At 43.4% G+C, this 23725-nt stretch overlaps 1 long non-coding RNA gene across 1 annotated transcript in view; it reads right to left on the reverse strand.

Annotated features, from left to right (window-relative positions):
- The window catches only part of LOC129524462 (uncharacterized), a 447472-nt gene that overhangs the window by 18093 nt on the left and 405654 nt on the right, over nt 1-23725 (reverse strand). Inside the window, exons 3-4 of the long non-coding RNA XR_010130303.1 lie at nt 8248-8357; nt 232-1321 (exon numbers count right to left, since the gene is read on the reverse strand). This is a non-coding gene — a long non-coding RNA (uncharacterized lncRNA). The remainder of the gene's footprint in view (nt 1-231; nt 1322-8247; nt 8358-23725) is intronic.

The raw sequence follows: 23725 nt of genomic DNA on the forward strand, positions 1-23725 counted from the left end.
GGATTCCCTGATGGATTAGGCATGGAGGCAAAAGGGATCTCAAGGTTTGGGGCCTGAGTCACTTGAAAAGTGAAACTGCCATTTATGAGATGGGAAAGGTAGGAGGCGAGGCAGACGGGGAGAGCAAGCGAGTGGACATCAGGATTTCTGCTTTGAAGGCATCAAGTCTGAGTGTTTATTAAGTAGACATGGGCAAGGCAGCATCATCCACTGCTGCTCTCTTTCGCTTACCTCCTTGTGGCTTGTGAGAGCCTGCTTATTAGGCTCCTGTGGATCCTCCAACTTATTTCCTTCTTCTCTCCTTCTCAGCCCTGCCTCCTGCTACGCAGGCCTTCAGCCTCTTGAACAGGTTACACACCTTTTTGCCTGGTAGCCCTTCCATCCTCCAGGTTGCAACTAAAATACTATCTTCTGACAAGAGATCTTACCAGCCTGCCACCTCCTGTTAATCTCTACTTCAGTCCCCATATCTTACCTACATAGAGTGTTTCTACTTTCAGTTATTTAATTAATTAGTTGACTTGTCTTTTGTCTGCCCTTCCGGCCTCTCCATGCCCCGCAAAGCTGAAAGTCATAGCCAATATGCAGCCTGTGTCTGTCTCATTCTTTACAACATTCCCAGGGCTTAGCATAGTCTTTGCTGCACAACTTTTAACTTTTTCTTTTTCAGCTATAAAACCCTTTCCTGATGTGAAATCTTGTGCAGAAGCCCGGTATCCTTGTTCATTTATTCATTATGCAGATAAAACAGGTGTGACTCTGGTTGAATTGGGGCTGAGGGGTCCCATATAGTGGCCCCTGTCCTGAGAACTGTTACCCGTGTTAAACCGGACACCTCCCCACACTCCAGTTATCAGTGTCAGAATGTCCAAGGCATTGTACTTCCCGGGGCAATTAAATATCAAAAGAAAAAAAATCATATCAACCTAAGATTGGCACCATTTCGTTTTGCTAAATAAAGATATTAAAAAACCTCCTAGCTGCTAGCTACTCTATTAGTCAGAGTGTGCTACAGAAAGAAATAACTCTCCAGATCTCTTAGCTTCATACAATGGAAGCTTATTTTTCTCTCCCCCTACATGCCCAGGGAGGTTGGCAGGGTTGTAGTCACTGGTGAATCCAGGCTGACAGAGACTGAGTCTTGACATATATTTCCATGACCTCTGAGGCAGGACAATGGATCAAGGCAGACTGTCCACTGGCTTCCAGACATTCTGCCTGGAAGTGACATGTTCTTTTTGCTTTTCTTTCATTGGTGAAGACAAATCACTTGGCCAGACCTCACTTAAACAGGGCCAGGAAGAGTAATCCTCCCACACGCCTGGAAGGTGAGAGAAGAGGAACAGTTAGGAAAATACCCATGGCTCCCATGGTTATGCTTGATGATAACAATCGTTTTATAAAAGGAAAGGCATTTTAATGTTCAAAACAATAAAAAAGAAAACTTCAAGTTGAATGAATTATCTTTATTTAAAACATACTCTTTGTCCTTATTTTTGTCACGTTTACTGTGAACCAGAGAAAAGCTATCACAGGTTGATTCTGGTCCACAGACCAGCATTTGTTAATCAATGCTGAACTACAAGCTACCTGAGTGGCCTCACCTCCTCACCCTCATACTCATCCCTTTACCTGCAAGATCTTCCTCCCCTCAGTCTCCCTATATCCCAATCTCTCCATCTTTCAAGGAGCAGTCTGAAGCCACCCTGCCAGAACCATCCCAAAGCAGGGTATATTCCCTCTGGTATCACTGCCCATGCCTCTTCAAGTACCTGAGCCCTTCCTGCCTGATCTGTGCATTGTGTCGAGAGATCTGACTACAGATGAACAGAGATGCTGCGGTCTGTCTTCATCTGCACATGTTCATAGAAAAAGCGAAAAGGAGAAGGGCAAAGGTTCCCCCAATTAGAGTTTCCTTATGCTGAAGGAGAGGAGATACTCAGAAGGAACAGATGGCCTAGGCGCTATTTGGAAATCCTCAGAACTACAATTTTCCCCCAGAGGAATGTATTGACTGAGAGGCACAGATGACGCGAAACTGCGGAGCAAGCCTCGGCACCTGGGAGCCATGGGGCAGCCCGTGGGGTTTGGGCCATTTAGACTTCTTCTCAGGTATTCCTGGGCTCTTATTTTTCAAGGGAGACTTGGAAGACTGCCTTGTTTCTCCTTCCTGGGGCATTTTTTTTCATGACACAAACTTCGGCCACTTCCCTTTCCTTGTAGGAGACCCATTTGAAGTTGGGCAAGGCAGAGGGAGGTGGGAAAGACCTGTGCATCGTCCTCATGCTAGCACAGCTCTGCAATCATGCAGCTGAAGTTACTGGGTCAAAGTAGGGCAGAGATGTGAACAAATCCATGATGTAAACCATCAAGGGGCAAAACATGTTGTACATGACAAATATATCCAAATTTTGTCAATTAAAAAACAGATTAGAATAAAGTAAATTTGACTAAATCCATGATATAAAGAATTTTGTTAAATAGACTCAATTTAACCAATGCACATTGACCAAAGCTCAAAATGATAATAATAATAGCCTAAATTGTCCAGCACTATATAGTTTGTTTGAAATATACTTTTGTATGTACTTTTCCACTTAATCCTCATAATGAGTGTGAAAGCGTGGATTATGATAAAGCTCAGAGAGGTTAGGAGGCTTATCCAAGGTCACACAGCTACCACATCAGTTTGAATGCTTTGGGTGGCAAATGTTGGGAAATAGGCTTAACCAATAAAGAAGATTTATTCTCTAATAATTTATTCTCTAAAAATCAGAATTCTAGGGTAAAGCAGGCATCAACTTTAGTTGACTTAATCATGGGGATCATTAAGAGCCTGCGCTCTTTCCACCTCTCTGCTATCCTCAGGCTGGCTTTGTACTCAGGCTCCTGACAAGACAGCTACAGGAGTGCCAGACTTGTCATCCAGACATAATCATGGCAGGAGGAAAAGAGAGATCATCTCCCGCTGGGTTTCTCTGGATAGTTAGAAAGCCATTGAGGGGCACTACAATGTTGTACATAATAAATGTATCCCATTTTTAGTTTTCCATTAAAAAATAAAAAAAATTAATGCAGTGCTAGGTTAAAATTAGTGCAGTGCAATTTAAAAAATCAAAAAATTAATGCAGTACTGGGTTAAAATTATTGCAGTGCTAGGTTAGATGAAAGTAGATAAAACCTTTTTTGATATACCAGCAACACTGGAACAGTAGAACACTGGCAAATTTTTTTCAATTTGTTCTGTGAAAATTAATCTAGTTAGGCTTTCTACTTCTCCTTGGTGGTTTGTATTTTTTTTTCTTTTAGAAAATTATCCATTTCATCTGCCAGGCATGGTGGCTCATGCCTGAAATCCCAGCACTTTGGGAGGCCAAGGCGGGTGGATTACCTGAGGTCAGGAGTTGGAGACCAGCCTGGCCAACATATAGTGAAACCCCATCTCTACTAAAAAAAAAAAAAAATACAAAAATTATCTGGACATAGTGGTGCACGCCTATAGCCACAGCTATTTGGGAAGGTGAGGCAGGAGAATTGCTTGAACCTGGGAGGCAGAGGTTGCAGTGAGCCAAGATTGTACCACTGCACTCCCGCCTGGGCAACAGAGCAAGACTCCTTTCTCATTTAAAAAAAAAAAAGAAAGAAAGAGAAGAAAATTATCCATTTCACCCAGATTTCAAGTTTATTGATAATTTTTAAAGTTCTGTTATAGTTAAAAATTAAAATAATTTTTACCGGTAAAAAAATTGTTCTTACAAAATGGATAAATAAAAGTATTTGCTATGCATAATCAAAGTTTAAATTTTCATAATATTAGAGCCAAAATATCATTATTCATTATTTCATTAAAAATGTTCTTACAACTTAAAAAAATAGGACAGACCATTCTTATTCTTCTTCTACCTCTTCCCCAATTCAGCAGCCAAGTTGCCTTGAACCCAGGCCTCAGATACAGAGCTGTCCCAGTAGATTCAGACTAGCATGGCATCTCTTTCCTATGACAAATGACAGTTCAAGTTCTAGAGAAGATTCCTGAAACTTGGAAGTTGTAGGGAGGATAGCTGGATCCTGATCCAATCCTAGCTAGCACCAATGAGGACTGGGAGGAAGAGGCTGAGACATGAGATGTATTCTCTTCTTTGTTCCTCACTCTATCTCTGTGGGTGGAAAAAATTACTCCCATTCTATAGATGAGAGACCAGAACCTCAGAGAGGTTAAGCAACTTTCTTAGGGGGCACAGCTAGGAGGGTAGGCTGAATAATGATCCCCCCAAAATGTCCACATTCTAATCCCAAAAACTTATTTAAAAAGGGACTTTGCAGGGGTGATTGAGTTAAGGATCCTCAGATGAGGAGGTTTTCATGGATTGTTTGGGTGGGCCCAATGTAATCCAAGGATCCTTTCAAGAGCAAGGCAGGAGGGCCAGAGTTAGAGAAACAGACACGACAGTGGAAGCAGAGGTTGGGGTGATACTGGAGTGGGAGGGGCCACCAGCCAAGGAATGCAGGCAGCTTCTAGGAGCTGGAAAAGGAAGAAAGCATGTTTCCTCCTTGAACCCCGTCAAGGAACCAGCCCCACTGGCAGCTTGATTTTAATCCTGTAAGACCCATTTTGGACTTTTGAGCTCCAGAGCTGTAAGATAATAAATGTGTGTTATGTTAGGCCAGTTGGTGGTAATTTGTTATAGCAACAACTGGAAACTAACACAGGTTGGCACAGAGGGGAGGGAGGCTTTGCGCGCAGGCCTGTCTGGCTTCAACCTCCATTTCATCATGGGCCAGGAGGCCTGGGTACCCAGCCTGCACCTTCCCCTCAGCAGGCAAATTTCTGGCCCTGTAAAATGACAGGATTGTGATTAGATGATCCTGGCTGATCCCAGCTACAGAAGAACACGCTGGGAAACTCTTGCCCTGGCCAGGGGAGGCCCGAACCACAGATGAGAGACCTGGGCAGCAGAGGACAGGTGGGAGCTAGTTAAGGGGAAATAACAAAGATATGACTGATAAGGGACTTGATGTGGCAGGTGAAGGAGAGGTAGGACTTAGGATGAGGCCCCAATATGGCTTGACAACGATGGGGATGGGAGGGTACCATTCACCCAGATGGGCCATGCGGGAGGAAGAGCTGGTTTTCCCAGGAAGATGAGGTCAGATTTGGGCCTGTTGAACGTGACATTTATGTGGAACTGACCTGCGAGGAGGGGAGGACCATTTGGATCTAGGTGTCAGGAGGGTGGCTTGGGGGACAGCTGGGGATCTGGGCATTGTAGGTGAATAGCCACTGAATCTGTGGATTTGGCTGAGATCACCCCAGGAGAGTGCGAAGTGGGAGAAGAGAAGAGAGACAATGCTGAAACCCCGTCGGAACTGACATTAAGTGACAACCAAAGGAAGATAACTCAGTGAAGGGGACAGAAATAGTCTAGCAGCCAGCAAACCAGTGAAGTGTCATGCATGGAAACCCAGGAAATACAGAGCTTCAAGGAGGGAGAATGGGGGGAAACACCAGCCAGCACTGCAGCATTTGACAGCATCAAAAGCTGACTGGAGCTTGACTAAGACATTCCATTAGGTTTGGGAATTTGGAATCCGTTGGTGACCTTAGGGAGAGCCATTTCCCCGGAGAGGCAGGGGAAAAGCCAGATTGCACCGGGGTGAGGAAGGGAAGGGGGTGACGATGCATGGATGGCAGGTTATAGGAGATGTGTTTATTTTATTGGAAGATATGATACAAACTACACCAAAGACAGCCAGGAACCTTCCTGAACAAAAAGTACAAAGGAAAATAATACAGAATGACAAAACCTACTCAAAAGCTTAACCGTAAGACCTCGGGGTAGTCTAAATCAGAGATGGATGACAGCCTCCCAGGAAAGTGGCAATATAAGACAGCATTGGGGATTCAGCGGGGTGACCACTGTCACCGCAAGGCCGCCCTGCAGACAGCACCTGTCCTAAGGGCTGCAAGCCCTGGAGAGCAGCATTAAGGTGATGTCTTTCATCAGCTTCAGTTGCCAGCTGTGAATTCCAAGCCATCCTCTTACCTTCACTTTGGGCAGATGCTGACTCCTTGATTTTCTCATCTTTCTGCATTATCTTGGCCTGTGGATAGTGTCCACAGGAAATGAAGACTATAGGCTCAAGGTGGGGTAGCAGACACTACCAGTACCTGGTCGCAGCACCCCTATCTTTGCCATTTCAGTGCACGCAGCCAGACTTCCAGTTGCCGGCACCTATGGATATTTGCAGGTAGGCATTCTCTGGCCATCAGAGCCTGCTTTACTTTTTTATTTTTTTCTATCATTATTTATTTTATTTTACTTTAAGTTCTGGGATACATGTGCTGAATGTGCAGGTTTGTTACATAGGTATACATGTGCCATGGTGGTTTGCTGCACCTATCAACCAATCATCTAGGTTTTAAGGCCTGCATGCATTAGGTATTTGTCCTAACGCTCTCCCTTCCCTTTCCTCCCACCCCCTGACAGGCTTCAGTGTGTGATATTCCCCTCCCTATGTCCATGTGTTTTCGTTGTTCAGCTCCCACTTTTGAGTGAGAACATGCAGTGTTTGGTTTTCTGTTCCTGTGTTAGTTTGCTGAGGATGATGATTTCCAACTTCACTCATGTCCCTGCAAAGGACATGAACTCATTCTTTTTTATGGCTGCATAGTATTCCATGGTGTATATGTGCCACATTTTCTTTATCCAGTCTATCATTGATGGGCATTTGGGTTGGTTCCAAGTCTTTGCTATTGTAAATAGCAGAGCCTGCTTTATATGTGTGTGTGCAGATGGGCATGTAGGTGAATTAACTCCACTCTCCCCCTCCCTGGAACAACTTGCAACAGACTGAAGGGAATTGGTGCATCCATACCCCAGCCCTGTCACCTCTCAGGTAGGATAACTCTGAGGTGCAGAGCTCCACACTGTTTTCCACAATTCCCCAGTGGGATTAAGCTCCACCTGCCTATGGTGGTAACTAGCTTCATGGCATTCTCCATTGGTTTCCTTGCCTTGCCTGTCTCGCTTTCCCACTTCCGTTTTGTGGGCTTGCCTTCTAAATAAACTACTTGCACTGGAGTCCTCTTCTTGAGGTCTGCTTCTGGGGCAAAACAAAGTCAGAGGGCTTATCTGATTCAGCGTGTGGCAAAGCTCCTTGTGTGTCCCTGGAGGCTGATTTCTGGCAGCTGTGAAATTAGTCACCTGGTCTTTGTCAGCCATTCACCCCTTCACTATCACCAGCATCCACACCTACTATGCTCCATCTGTGGGCTCAGTGCTTCACCAACATTTTCTCATCTAATCTCACTTGTTGAAGGGGCCCTGTGTGGTAGGTGGAATAGTGACTCCCCCGACAAAGATGCCCACATCCTGATTCCTGAACCCAGTGCAAATATTACTTTATGTGGCAAAAAAGACCTTGCCGAAGTGATTAAGAAACTTGAGAAGGGGAGATTATCTTGGATGATCTGGATGGGCCCAAAGTCATCTCAAGGGTCCGTAGAGGAGACAGGCAGAAGACTCAGATTTGGAGAGATTAAAATGTGGCCACAGAAGCAGAGGATCAGGGTGATGCGAGGAAGAGGCTATCAACCAACAAATGCAGGTGGTCTCTGGAAGCTGGAAAAGACAAGGAAACAGATTCTCCCTGGAGTCTCCAAAAGGAATGCAGCCCTGCTAGCACCTTAGATTTAGGACTTCTAATCTCCAGAATTGTAAGCTTATAAATCTGTGTTGTTTTAAGCCACGAAGTTTGCGGTAATTTGTTACAATAGCCACAGGACATTAATATGGCCTGCAGAGAGGTTAAATATGTAGGTTCTGGGGCCAGAGGCCTAAGTGCCAAGTCTGGTTCTAACATGTAGCTGTATGACCTTGAGCAAGTTATTGAACCTCTTTTTACCTACATTTTCTCATCAGTAAAATGGGGATGCGGATGACATCTGACTCAGGGGGCTGTTGTGAGGTTTAGATGAGTTAGTACAGACTTAACACCTGGAATAGTATCTAAGATATGATAAGCACTCAGTATCTGCCTGTTATTATTACTACTAATATTTATGATAGCCTTGCAAAATGTATATTTTCATCTTCATTTTACATGCCCAGAGAACTCACATGACTTGCCCAAGGCCACATGGCCGGGAAGACCCAGATATCCCAGATCCAACTGACTCCACTTTCCATTCCCTTTGGAAAGATCTCACCTTCTCCAGGCTCAGCAGTTCCAGTGATTACAACTTACCCTACAGGAACCTGGTCTCCAGTGTCCTTCCCCATCCTGTGCCTTCTATGACCTGCCCTGCTCGGCCACTCTCCTTTCTGCAGTTGGCCACTGGCCCAGCTTGAGAGCATCTGGAAAACATTGATTTGCATCAATCATCACAATTTTCAAGTGACCACCTCATGTTGTCCTTGCAATAACCCTGGTGGGCAGGCTGGGCAGGGAGCATCATTTCAAGCATCATTTCAAGGCTGAAGATATTGAAGCTCAGAGAGGCTGGGGACTTGCCTCAGGTCATTGGGCCCTGGAGTGGCAGAGCCAAGGGAGGAGCTGGAGTTCCTGGCTCCTGACAGTGGTGCGCCTTTCCCTCTGCCTGTCAAATCCTCCTAAAGTCTCCAGCTAACTCCCTGCTGTTCAAGTCCCAGCCAGTGAGAACTGCCATTGATTTAACGCTCATTTAAGGGAATGTGATATAAATCCTGCGTAGGTGGTCAGTAGCATGCACACATTTTGTTTCCCTTAATATTGCTTTAATTGAGTATCATTTGGGTAAGTACTTTGATTAGCAAATGTTTATGCTTCGTGAATTTAACAAAGTTAGACTTTTCCAGTAACTGGAAAATACTGAGTGATGCAATTAGTTTGATTTTCGTGATAAACTGAATGGAAACCCAGGGTCCCTTGTCAGGGTTCAGTGTGGTACACTGAACCCAGCCGGGGAAGCCTGCGTCACTAGCATTCCCGGTGACAGTGAACAAATTCCTTCCATTCTCTGGGCCCCAGCAACTGCTCTGGGAAATGAGGCAGTTGGACTAGATAATTCCTAAGGGTATTTACAGCTTGAGGTTTTGATGATCCCCAGGCCAAGGTTCCTAGGAGCAGAGACATTCTCTCCCAGCCTGCAATACTGTGCCTCTGCCCTGAGTCCTAGAGGACAAGGAGGGTTGGCCAGTGTCCAGGGGCCACATTGGGAACACAGCCCTTTGTGCCCCAGCCTTAGCGTGGCTACCTTTGTTTGCTCTCTGCCATCATGGGGGAGGCTGCCCTGCCCCAGCCCAGAGTGTTGCCAGAAGTGGCTGGGCCTCCTCTCCTTGGCAATGCAGAGATCATATGGGAGCAACCAGTCAGCCCTGTTCAAGAGCCTCAACAGAGGGGGAGCTGTGGTCTCAGGACTGCAATCAAGGGCAAACAGCAGCTCCATCACTTCACCTAAAGATCTGTTGCCTAAAACCAGTTCGCTTAACAATCCATTTGCCTATTAATCCATCCATGGCTTCATTTTTTTTTCTTTTTGACATTGTAAAGATGATCTTTTCCTTAATTTAACAATGGAAGCTTAAAACTTAATTTTATATTTCCTATAAGATTCATTTTGGTGTGCATAGGGTTGTTTTATATTCTTGGGGGTGTCTTATAACTCAAACATGCTCAGGCCTTAGCATCTTTGGAACACAAGTAAAATTCCAGTGACACTGATGCCCAAGTCTTGCTAGCCTTCAGCCTCAACCTGGATAACCAGAGGACCTTGGCAGCCCTTCCCCCAGCTGTTTCAACTTGTCCACAGGGCTGCCTCACCTCTGCTCCATAATGCATCACTTTCAGCCTTTCCTCCAGGGTTCCTCTCACATTCTCCTTCCACATAGTTCCTCTGAAGGACATGTGTCCCCCTAAAGTGTGGCTAAAACCACACTCGGCCTCTGGTACAGAAAGGGAGGTGAACAGGCTCATCCCAGCTCCAGGGTGGGCTCTGTATGAGATGAGAGCCTTCCACTTTTTAATGAACATGGTCCGTTAACTTTTATTCTGTACTTTCCCTTCAGGATCCATCTCTCAGGTCTGCAGGAGAGGAAACCATTTCTCATCTTTGCATACTCCCTCCAAAACCACCCCTCCCTTCAACCACAAGTGAATTCCTCGTGCCAGTGGAATCCAGCAACTGGATTGAAAAGGCATTGAAAGCCCATTGGTAACACAAACTCCAATCTTCGAACATCAGTCTGATTTGCTGTTGTGCTGAATCTCTATTGACTTCAGTAGGGATGACACCATGTTCGAGAGGCTGAAGAAGAGACATGGAGCCAGCCAATCAGACATAGGATTTATTAAAAGGACTTACGTACAGGGCGGTCCCCTGCCAGTGGTGGCAGGTTGGACAAAAGAACCACTGCTGCTTGTAAAAAGCATGCCATTTACACAGCATTTTCACTGAGCATCCTCCCCCTAACAACCACCACCTGACAACTTCATTTAACCCAAAATAAAGGGCCTCAATCCCCTGTATGGTCTGTGTTCCATGGAATGGGCCGGAGGTTCACATATTCCTCATAGATAAGAAATGAATCTCCAGGTTGGCCACTCCCAGATTCCTTAGCTTGGAGCTTTGAACACATATTCTTCATAGACCATAAGGTCATTCTCAGGATATGCCTAAGTTATTGCTGTCAGGAGCATCTACCACACATTTGCATACTTTATTTTTAAAAGATTGTATATCTTAATTGATATAAGAAGAGTTCTAAGACAAATCATTACAAAAATAAATCAATCCCCCCACTTCCAAAAGATAGCACAAAAAGAACAGGACATCTAAACAGGTTCAAAAACACACAAATGGGCTGAATTTTAGCCCAACTGCCCATTACAGAAATCCACCAACAGATGAAATGGCTTTAGGTGAAGTTGTTTTAACAGTGAGATCTGTTAAAGCAGAGAGCCTATCTACAGTGGAATGTGGATCCTTGGCACCTAGCTCAGTACCTGGGGCATTATAGAAACTCAGAAAATGTGTACTGCATCAAAGAATGCATGCATGAATGAGGTAAGCTCAGTGACTTCTATCTCAGCTTTGATGATATCCAAACAGAATCTGGGCAGAAATCTCTATTTACATGTAGGGATATTAGCAACTTCTTAGGACATTAACAAAATTCATTTTCATTTGGAAACTAACCAGGGCCGGGCAGCTTTTGGGAGGATAGGTCAGGAAGTCAACAGAGAAGGCGACCAAGGCCTTGTGAGTCACAGATCAGACTTTCCCTCTGGGGAAGGCCACAGGGGCAAATAGGTAGGGGCAGGTTAGTGTCAGGTCTGCCCACCTTGATTTTTTTGCTCATAGCTCAGCTGCCGGAGAAAGGATGGATGGATTTCTAGATTACCAAAAAAATTCTCCAGAAGCACAAAAGGGGGTTGAAGTGACCCTTGTGAGACTAAGACATACTAAGTTTGTTCAGTCATTAATTCCACAAATATTTACTAAGCACCTATTATGTGTTCAGCTCTAGGCAATAACAGAAAATAAGACACAGTCTCCTTCTCAAGGAACTCATAATTTAGAGACAAGTTAATAGAAAATTAGAATTTGCTGTGGTAATTAGAAGTACTAGATGCTTTGAGGCTATAAGCACCTAAAGTAGCCCTGCAGGATGAGAAAGGCCCCACAGTCTGAGCTCAGTTCTCAAGGATGAGGAAGGGGGAGTCTGGGGAATGGGGAAGGGTTGTGGGTGTCGGGTGGGGGAAGAATGATTCAGGAAGAGGGAACTGCGAATGAATGGATTGGAGGGAGAGAAGGAACAGCCTAAAATTCAATTCACAGCTCCTTCAGCTGTGATGGGATCCTGGGAAGTGAGGGTGGCCACCATTCAGGGCCTCACTGCTGGCGACGAAGGGTCCATATGCCACTTTGGGTATATGGAGGAGGCAGGGTAGAACCAGAGGGTACCCTGGGGCACTGGGGTGGCCTTTCTGGAAAGTCACCATCAGAAGCCCTGAAGAAGCCCTGGAAAGCCACACCACCTCCTCTCCTGGCAAAATGTGGTGTCGTCTTAGTCCAGGAAGGTGGGGCAGAGGATTGAGGACATTCTAGGGGTCTGTTGCAAGAGAAGACAGCATCCAACTCTAAGAGGCAACAGAGGTAAGAGCAAGTTGGCAGGGTTAGCTGGCAGAGACTTGGGGTGATGAGATCCACTGTGAGGAGGGAGCTGTGAAAGATGCCCAGCCTGCTTGGAACATGGGCCCCATAGTAGCCAAAAGACTGGAAAATATTGTGGTAAAACAAGCCAGACAAGTCAGACAGGCTGATTTAATTCCTCCCCATTCCAATGTTAGAACTTCATTATTACCAACCAGGAAGACTGGCTGGCAGGTACCCCAGGGATAAGCCTGGAATCTTCAGATTTTGGGGATGTCATCTAAGAGCTCTCAGTAGCAAAAGGAGGGGAATTTGGGGCACAGAGTCTTTACGGATCTCTTATGTTTGAATAATATATTAAGAGTCTACCACTTTATGTCTGCCACTGCATAGATACTCACCCCAGACCTGCGAGGTCTGCTGGGTAGGGGTGTGGTAACATCCCTAGTTCATAGATAAAAATGGTAAGGTTCAGAGGGCTCACCCAGCTCTAGGAGGAAAAACCAGGGCTCAAATACTATGGCTTGCTTCCCATGATCCTTGCCATCTCCTATGCTTTATCACCTATGTGCTTCCATGCTGCAGATTTCGAGGTTTGCAAAGGTTTAGAAACCATTCATTCTACATGTGATCCCATGGGAAGGTGCTCATCATATATTGCCATGTGAAAAAGTCAGGCTGCAAACTGAATTGCAATACTGTTGCATTTTTGTGAAAGAAAAGTATGCCCATACACACTCTTCACATGACCATCGGACAACTTCTGAATGAACAAACACCAAAATAATGGCTATGGTTTTTTCTGGGAAATGGACTTTCCAGGAAATTTAAAAAAATTATTCCTTACCTGCATTTTCTTTTTTTATTCTTTTTTTCTCTTCTTTCTTTCTTTCTTTTTCTTTTTTTCTTTCTTTCTTTCTGTCTCTCTCTCTCTTTCTTTTTCTTTCTTTTTTAGATGGAGTCTCACTCTGTCACCAGGCTGGAGTGCTGTGGCGCGATCTCAGCCCACTGCAACCTCCGACTCCCTGGTTCAAGTGATTCTGCTGCCTCCCTGAGTAGCTGGAATTACAGGCATGCACCACCAGGCCCAGCTAATTTATGTATTTTTTTTTTAGTAGAGACGGGGTTTCACCATGTTGGCCAAGATGGTCTCAATCTCCTGACCTCGTGATCCGCCAGCCTTGGCCTGCCAAAGTGCTAGGATTACAGGTGTGAGCCACCGCGCCTAGCCCCTTACCTGCATTTTCAATGAATTAATATAAATTACTTTATTTAATTAATAATTATACATGGACATAAATTACTGCTTTATACTTAATATATTAATTGTTATTAATTAATGTGTTACTTCTTTTTCTGTATATGTTTTATTTTTTATTGACATAGTTGTACATATTTATGGGGTAGGGGTGATATTTTGATAAATGTACACAATGTTTAATGATGAAATCAAGGTAATCAGGGTATCCATCACCTCAAACATTTATCTTTTCTTGTGTTGGGAATGTTCCAATTCTCGTAGCTATTTAGAAATATGCAATAAATTATTGTTAACTATGGTCTCCGTATTGTACTGTTGAAATTAGAAGTTACTCCTTCTAACTGTATTTTTGTACCCATCAACAAACTTCTCCTCATCCCCTTCTTCCCCTACCCTTCCCAGCCACTGGTAACCATCATTCTACTCTCTACCTCCTGGAGATCCACTTTTTTAGCTCCCACACATGAATGAGAACATAAGATATTTGTCTTTCTGTGCCTGGCTGCTTTCACTTAACATAACATTCTCCAGTTCCATCCACATTGCCGCAAATGACAGGATTTCATACTTTTTTATGGCTGAATAGTATCTCATTGTGTATTTAAACCACATTTATTTATTCATTCATCCATTGATGGACACTTAGGTTGATTCCATATCTTGGCTATTGTGAATAGTGCTGCAATAAACATGGGCATGCAGATATCACTTCAACATACTGATTTCCTTTCTTTCGGATATATACCCAGCAGTGGGATTGCTGTATCATATGGTAGTTCTATTTTTAGTTTTTTAAGGAACCAAATTATTTCTTAATAAGGAGGATAGTGAAGAGCTGAGGAGTGGAGGAGATTTCACAGCTTATAGTGACAGCTTCTGAAAAGAAACACTATCCATGAGGGCCAATGTGTTCTAGAAAAAGAAATCATATTCAGAAACTGGCCAATAAGCTCATGTCAAAGTGTATCAGAGTGTCACACAGGGTCTGTCTGAGAACTCAGCCTTTAAAGGCCAGGGAGGGGACATCTACATGGAGACAGACCAGCTGTCCAGGGATAAAGAATGAGACCCTCTGCCTGCACTCTTTCCCCTCTGGCCTTTCTTACTTCTCCCTGGATGAGCCCCTCCCCTCTGGTCTGCCCAGTCTCCTTTCCGGCCATAGATAAAACATAGTCCATTATTTTAATCCCTTATTCATTACTCTCCAGGATTTTTGTTTTTGCAGAATACTGTCCAAGACAACATACTGTCCATCTCTCCAGGCCGTCTCAACTTCACCTGGCACATACACCAGTGCTCTACACATCAAGTGCACCAGATTTCTGGGGGCTTCTGAACATTGCAGACTTTCTCCCAGTCTGGGCCTGTGACTACGTATGTGTGTCATCTTTCCTAGAATGTTCAAGGGTGAGCTCAAATATCACCTCTTACAGGAAGTCTTCCCAGTTGGATCATCTCCCAACTCCAGTCTCAGTAGAATTATGTTAATTATGTTTCTCCCTATTTCTGCCATCATTGATCACGTATGCCTCCACTGGCCCTTTCATACAGAATTCTTTGATTCATGGGCACACCCATATCCCCCACTAGGTTATGAGCCCTTGAGAGCAGGGACCATACCTTGAGACAAACTAGAGATGTTCTGCAGAGGAAAAGTTAAGAGCACAGACTTTAAAGCCATATTCATGGGTTAAAACCTTAACTCTGTCTACCACTATCAAATTCTGCAACTCTGGGTAAATTACTTAAATTCTCTTAATCTCAATTTGTCCATCTGTAAAAGGGGTTAGTGCTAGCACCTACTTTAGAAGGCTGTAAAGGAAAATGGGTTAATGCATATATCTCCTTATCAGAGTATCTGATTCTCAATGAATGGCAGGTGGTATTATTATCATTCATAACAAACAGTAGTAGTAGTAATAGCAGCAGCAGTAGCAGCAGTCAGCTCAGTATCCCCAGCACACGGGCTGCCAGGCACTCCATGAATGTTTAGTAAATGGAAGGGTGGATCAATGAGGTCCTTCACTGTCTTCCTCTCTCCCTTCCTGCCCAGAAAGCAGACAGAGGCAACAACTGGTTTGGGGGCATTGCTCCATCTCTCAGCCTCAGCCTGAGGCATTCTTTATGATCTCAAGACCATACTCCTTGAAGCTCAGTCTCTAGGATTCACAAAGTTGAAGTGATACACAGACCAGCATTTCATGTTCTCCTTTGATCTCCATGAATGAATGTTTGGTTGGAGAGACAGGGGAGAGCTACTGCTGAGGTAGATCCTTAAGATCCTTCTCTACCCTATGCACATCTCTTGAGGCTCCTAACAACACCCCCTGCAAATAGCCGTGAGGTGGAAGCCAACAGAGAAAGCCTTATCTGACTGGCAACCTCTTGGCCAAATTCTTCATGGTTCAGACTCAAGTGGCAGCAGCTGAAACTCAAAAGGGTAGCTGAAGTCGTGCCGAAGTCCAAAAGCCTGGAAAGGCCTGGGATGCCCTGATTGTCTGTCATGGTGGGGAGCAAAAAGCACAGGCTCTGAAATCAGGAAGGCCTGGGTTCAAGTCCTATCTCTGCTATTATCTGGCTATGAAACTTTGAGGAAATCCTTAAGCTTGCCTAGCCTCAGTTTCCTATTTTCTCTGTGAAGACTGATTGAAATGCCAGAAATAATGTCTGACTGACTCATAATAGCTGCTTAATGGATATCACTTTCTTCCCCTTGGGCCCGATCTCACTCAAGCCCCATGGGGGAAGTGAATGTCTTTCCAACTCCTACCATCCCAGAACCTTTCTACAGAAGGTAAAGGAGGTTGTATTTCAGCCTGATCTTAAAAAAGGAATACAGTTTGGAGGTATAGAGAGAAAAGAAGGACATTCGACACAGAAAGACTTTAATGAACACAGGCCCAGAAGGGAGAATTCATGTTACCTAATGTAGGGGAAAAATGAATCAATTACATTCTGGCCCTATTTGGTCAGGTAGTTTAGACAGAGCTTTGTTTTTCTTTTTTTCTTTTCTTTTCTTTTCCCTTTCCTGTTTGCTTGTTCATTTTTTAACTGTCTGCGAGAGGTTAAAGCAATCTGAATTAAGTTAGTTAAATTGACTTTTATTATTGAATTATAATCATTTGTGCAATTATAAAACCAGGTGTTCCTGATTGAGATCAATTATTCCTTCACCTGATCACTATAGAGCTAATAAGGACTTAGAATTGCCGTTCAAGTATACTTCCAGCCGTGCTGAAGCCTTCTGGAAAGGCATTTATTAAGCCAAAGAGTGGTGGAAAAAAATCCAGGGAAGAACAAGGACAGAGATTAAAATCCTTTAGGAAAAGGCCTAGAAAGGCTGATTTGATCATCAAGTAGCCTTGATGGGTAGCTGGCTGTTGACAAGGGATCTTTGAGGTATTCCTACAGGAACTTTGATTGGGGTGGGGTGGGCACGCGAGTGGGGCAGGGAATGAGGATGACAAAACAAGCATGTCTAGGGAACCCATTTTCTGCTGTGTTCCTCTGCTGAGGTGGAGTTGCCCTTTTCTCCTTGTGAACATTTCAGTTCTGACTCCAAAGGAATGATGTGGAAAAGCCTTGGCATCCTCTTCCCCTGTGTGAGGAGCATGAAGTGTGATTTCTATTCTGGGAGATGCAGGTTCCAGATTCCCAAAGTTCTAGGTTCTTCACATTTGTCCGAAAAGACTTCTGTGAGGAAGACAGCATAGTAGTTATTCTTTCCGTTTTACAGGTGGGGACCCAGAGACTTGATCAGTAGACTTGCCTATAGTCACAGAATTAATGACCAAGATGGGCTTGGACGGAGCCCCTCAGACAGCAAGATCACCCAGTGGTCTTTTCCTCACACCTTGGTGCCCCATGTCCCATTCTAGAGGCAAGTCAGGGGAGTGGATCATCTCTGCAGTGGTTTACAAGTCTTGAATTAACAGAGTAGCTTAAAAACATGCCCTGTGCAGGCCGGGCATGGTGGCTCACACCTGTAATCCCAGCACTTTGGGAGGTGGAGACGGGTGGATCACGAGGTCAGGAGTTCAAGACCAGCCTGGCCAAGATGGTGAAATCATGTGTCTACTAAAAATACAAAAATTAGCCAGGCATGGTGGTGGGCACCTGTAATTTCAGCTACTCTGGAGGCTGAGGCAGAGAATTGCTTGAACCTGGGAGGTGGAGGTTGCAGTGAGCCGAGATCGTACCACTGCACTCAAGCCTAGGCGACAGAGTGAGACTCTGTCTCAAAAAAATAAAAAACAAAAAACAAAAACTAAACAAAACAAAGAAAACACGCACTATGCTTGGGCTCTCCCCTAGACCAGCTAAGTAAAAGTCCTTGGAGCTGGGTCTGGGTACCACAGTATTTTAAAAGCACCCTACGTAATTCAAATGTGAGGCAGGGCTGTGAGCCACTGATTTAATGGGTGGGTGGCTTGTTAGCTAAATGGAGCCAAGATGGCCTTGGAGAATTCAGGAGTTGTGCAACACCCTTTGGATGGCAAATGCCAGGTATTTAATTCAGCTACATTAGCTTGGTTATTTGCAGAGGGATTTATTAGGAGACCAATTTCACCAAGATAGAGTGGAATCTCAAGGACAAATCTCAAGGAGTTTTCTACTCCAGTAGTAGAAAACCACTTGATTTTGCCTGCCCCATATCCAAAGCCCTCATCCCATGTTCTCTCTTTGTAGCCACTTCATTCGTTCCTCACACTATTTCTTCCACAGTACCACAGTACCTGCTCACCAAAGACCCCAGAGATCTCCACTGTTGGAGAAGATCTGAGACTTCTTCTTCATCTCATTCTTGACCAGGTACCTACTCCAGGCCAATCAGTTTGGTCACATGTGACTAACATTGTGACAGCCCCACTCAAACTACAAGGTTAGAGTGAGGGAAGGGATCATTTTACAGAAAGGGGATGCTGTTCTACCAAGACAAACAATAGAACCCCCATGGGATAGCCATTGATAGAGTTGGATGTTTGTTCCCTCCAAATCTCTTGTTGAAATGTAATCCCCATTGTTGGAGGTGGGGCCTGGTGAGAGGTATTTTTGTGAAGACAGTGGATCCTTCATGAATGTCTTGGCGCTGTCCTCACAATAATGAGCGAGTTCTCGCTCTGAATTCATGCAAGATCTAGTTGTTTAAAAGACTGTGGCACCTTTCCCTCTGTCTCTTGCTCCCACTCTCGCCATCTGATATGCCTTCTCCTCCTTCACCTTCTGCCATGATGGGGAATTTCTGGAAGCCCTCACCAGAAGCAGATGCGGGTGCCATGCCGCCTGTACAGCCCGCATAGCTATGAGCCCCAATAAACCACTTTTCCTTATAAATTGCCTAGTCTCTGGTATTCTTTTATAGCAATGCAAGAATGGCCTAATGCAGCCACCATCTGTGGCCCTCACCTAGGTATATCAGCAGCTGGACCACTCTGCAAAAATGCTTCAATAGTTGCCTTGACCAAGGAGAGTTAAAGTCCTGCTGGTCTGAAACCTCATACCACCAAGAAATAAAAATCTACATCTTTGAAAGCAGCACAGTTTTGGCCCAATCATTTCATGAATGCTGGGCAGCTGGACCAGAAAGGCAGAGGAGTTAGGTGCGGAGGCAGCTGGACACCATGTCTGCCCTCCAGTCTGCCAAAGACTCACAGAGCCTTGGATCTGAAATGGAACTCTACGTTAGTCAAAAGATCTTTAAGTTGCAGGTGACAGAAACCCAACTCAGACTGATGTACCTGCATAAGAAAAGGAATCTATTGGCTCACAAGACTGTAAAATTCAAAGTATTTGCTTTCAGGGTGGCTGTGTTCAGAGCCCAGACAATGTCCCACAGGCTCAGTCTTATCCTTTGCCTCTCTCAGTTCTACTTGCTCCTGTGTGGGCTCTGTTCTCAGGTGAGTTCTCTCTTTTCAAAGACAAGATGGTCACCAGCTTCAGATACCCCTGCAGAAAGTCAGCATCTTTTTTTTTTCCCCATTGGAATTATCAAAACTCCAGAGTTTCATGCCATTGAAATAACATGGGTCCCACACCTGAATCTATACCTGTGGCCAGGAGGTGATATTGCACGAACTGAGAGTAGGGGAAGGAAAATTGCAGTGTGGATGGGGAATGGGTAGGATGGTACGACAGATGTCCTTTAAAGATGCCAAAGTCATCTAGTGTGACAGGCCCCAACCCACATGCCAAAATGTGGTATTCCGTGATGCCTTCCCCAACCAACAGACTGACAACAGTTTAGTAGTTTCTTCTGCCCACCTCTGATTTTGTATAGACAAAATACTCAAAAGTCACTCCTAGTGTGAACCTGCTCAGACAGAGTATGACTCTGTTATCTTGGTACCCTTACAACCTAGCATGGAACTTTGACAGACAAAATTATTAGAGTTATGTTGAACCACAGGACTTCCAAGAACCACCAAGTTAAGTAGGAAAGGGATCACAGAGGCTGGTAGGATGAGCTCTGAAGCTGGGCCAGATCTCTGGTGTAAAGTTTCAGATCTGCTCCTGAGTCACTGTGCCCCTCAGACAAACAACTTCTCAGATCTTGGCTTTGTCCACACGATCTTCCCCAACTACCTGTCAGGATTACTCAGAGGTTTGTATTAAAAGACAAGTGAAGCAAGTTATTAAAAGCAAGTTATAATTGTCAAGTAATAGCATTATGTTTCTCACTGGTAGAATAACCAAGAGCTATGTTCAGAAAAAATAGCCTTATGAAAAGCAGTTTAAAGGTGGAAAAGACATGCAATGGTGGGACAGCCATGCAGCATGGAAACAAAGTCTGGGGAAGAATGGTTTTAATATCAAATGTGTGCTCTGAAGAAAACAGTAGAGTGGGGGATGTAGGAGAGTAGAAGCATAAGCTAGAAATCCACGGAGCAAACCAAAGAAGACGGCCATGTTGGAGGGGAAACCCCAGCACAGTTGGCTGCTGAGCTATTACCTAGAGAAGCCTCTGGGTGTGGTCCTTCTGGGCCTGGCCAAGAAGGGAAGGTCTTGGCCGTTCTTACCCCTTTCTCGTCTGCACAACGAGGGCCCAGAAGAGCCTTGCAGACAGATCATGACCAGATCCAATTTTGTCTGCTGACACCAAGCTGCTCCCTTCCCTGACACTGAAGGCCGTCTGGCTTTCCTCACTGTCATCTTGGGCTGTAAGTAACCCTCTTAAATCACCATTGGACAGGGAAAAGCTAGCAGCTTGCTTTGCAGCCCTCCTTCCATCCAAGCCATTAGTATGTTTAACAGCTCTGGCCCCATGCTGATTTCTGACATGCGGTAATTAATTCCTTTCCACTCAGAGATGTAGCCATTCACAGATCTTGATTCAAAAATGTTCCTGTTCTGTTCTGTTTGAAAAATACTTAAAATATTGAGTAGAAAAACCATTTGGCTTTTTGTGAAGGCCCACTAGTCTCTATCCCACCCTTATATGAAACTAAACTCCAGATGTATTAATAATTTAAATATAAAATATGAAACCATTTAAATACTCCAAGGGGAAAATTTAAACAACATTTATATAATGTTATTATGGGAAAGGTCTTCCCAAGCATGTCATCAAAGGCAGAAACCGTAAAAATCAAAGTTTATGAATGTATTCATATCGGAAATGTAAACCTCTCTATGGCCTAAATTGATAAAATATAATTGGATTAAATTAAAAGGAAATGAAAAATTTGGGATTCTGTTTACAATGTACAAGGGCTGCTACCTATGATGATAATCATGATGATGATAATAATACTGGTTAATATTTATTTCTACGTACCAGTGTTACTATATGAAGAATACTAACAATTTAAATCACAAAAGAAAAAAATCAATTGGTAAATAAACATGGAAGAGCATATTCTATTTTACTTATAACTGTAGAAAAGCTAATTAAAACAATAATAAAATGCTACTTATGAAATTAGCCAGGACAATAAAAACATTAATACCCAAATGTTGGTTAGAGTGCAGGGAAATAGTCCTGTTCACACATGGCTGTTGGGAGTCTAAATTAGTACAAACTTTCTGGGGGGGAAATTTGTCAAAAGCAGAAGTATGAATTCATTTCCACATTTAGGAATTTATTTTGGAGAAATAATTAAGCATGTACACAAAGATATAGCTATAAGATGCTACTTTAATAGTGAAGATTGGAATTAATTCAAATGTTTAACAATAGATTTGTAAGGAAGTTGTCATATATCCATATAGAAACATACTGTGCAAACATTAAGAATTAAGTTGTAGCTGTATATTTATTAACATGGAAAAGGGTTCATAATCTATTGTTAATAAATAAAGACAGACTAAAATGTATGCTCAGCATATAAAATCTCATGTTTTGCAAAATTTCACAGAAAAAAATGCCTGGAGAAAACATACCAAATATTAACAAACATTAGCAAAAAGTTATCTCCTGTTGGTAAAATTAGAAGAGATTTCAATTTGCTTTTGTTTACAGGTATTTTCTATTTTTTCTATAAGGAATGAATATTACCATGTAATAGCCATAACAGAAATGATTACTCATGATTCATGTAAGGATTAAATAATGTAATAGAAAGTGGTTTAAGGATGCCCCTTGAATGGTAACTGTCATTTCCAAAGAGAGCCCCAGGAAGGAGAAGATGATCAGAAATGTTGGAAAGGATGAACCTAAGAACAAGTGTAACTTGAATAAACTGACTGTATTTAAAGAAATTTGGGTTAGGGGATTCTGAAGAATGAGCATGGATGGAAAATATGGCCATAGGCCCCCCCATTTGGAGAGTTTGATAGAGTAGAACAAGTTGAGAACATAAACAGAACCAAGAAAGACAGCAGGTCAAAAGTTGATGGTTTTTTCTTTTCTTTTGGAATATTATAAAGTTTTGAGAATGTTTGAAAGTGAAGAGAGTTTGTGCAAACTCATGCAGATGTCTGCAAATGATCAATTTAAACTACATGTTATAAAACTTCTCCTGGATCCATGGTATGTGATATGTCCCCCAGATTGGCTCCCTGTGTTTCATCTGTAGCTTCTATGGATGATCCCTATCTCTCTGCAAGTTTACACAGCCATGGTAACTGTTAGCTACCCTGGGGCAGTGAGAAATGCAGCAGGCTTGGGCAGGATTCTCAAGCCCATACCTGGAGAAGTCAAGCTAGACATGATCTGAGGACCCTGGTCAATTGGAGGATGTCTTGTTCTTAGGCAAAATATCTTACAGCATTTGTACCATAAGGAGACTTGAAGATGACCAGGCTAACCGTTAGCCAGGGATAGACTCCCCTCTTCAACTATTCTGATACTCAGTTGTCTGGCCTTGTTCATGTACCTTCAATGACAGGGAACTCACTACCCCAATGTGCTAAACACTTCATGTCTAGAATTTCTTTTTCAAATCCATTATAATTTTTTAATAGATTGCTATTCACTGAAGAGAACTTTTTTACTTTTTATGTTCCCTTTCACACATAGCTATTGTGAATATAATTTATTAATTGAGAAACTGCATTTGATAATTCCAATCTCTAGAGACCCTGTACATCTGTTTCTGTTGTCTGTTGTTTTTGCTGACTCTCTTGCCTAATTTTCTTTTGTGCTTTGTTGCTTTTGTATTGACCAGAAATTGCATTCGAGAGATTACTACCAGCAGTAATTTGAGGCCCGTAATGAGAGTGAGTTCCTCTCCAAAGGATTTGGGTTTGCTTCTACCAGGGATCTTGTTAAAGTACAGATTCTGATACAATTGGTCTGGAGTGGTGCCCAAGAATTTATGTTGCAGATGAGCTCTCTGCTGATGCTGCTGTTGGGGATCTGTGGGCCACACTTTGAGTAGTAAGGGACTAGAAAAAAACTCAGAAGACTGGAACCAGGCTGTGATTCTATGAGGGCTGTGCCATTTCTGGTTCTCTCTCATCCTGGGAGTGAAGTCTCTGGGATTCTAGCTTGTTGTGGGAAGGGTTTGCTGGGAGTTGCCTCTCTGCTGTGGGCCTAGGCTTTGATTTTATTTCTGTTCCCCTCATTTCTCAAGGCTGCCAGAAAAAATATTTCTGATTTTGAGAAATTGGCACATGTGTGCTCAGAGCAATAAACTTTCTGTGTTTGCTTACTTTGCTAAGTTTTCATTTTCCCTTTATTTTTAATTTGGTATTTCTAATATTTCTTTTGTCATCTCTTCAATGGTTTTAAGATTTTTTTTAAAATGTATATTTTCCATTGCTTCCAGCAGGAGGATTGATCTAAATAACCTACTTCACTGTTCCTAGAAAAAAGAAGATCTATGCTAAGCACTTCATACTCATTAACTCATTTAAGATTCTCAAAATAATAATATTCAAAGAATCTTCTA

This window comes from Gorilla gorilla, chromosome 13 (assembly GCF_029281585.2).
Source record: "Gorilla gorilla gorilla isolate KB3781 chromosome 13, NHGRI_mGorGor1-v2.1_pri, whole genome shotgun sequence".
NCBI classification, from domain to species: domain Eukaryota; kingdom Metazoa; phylum Chordata; class Mammalia; order Primates; family Hominidae; genus Gorilla; species Gorilla gorilla.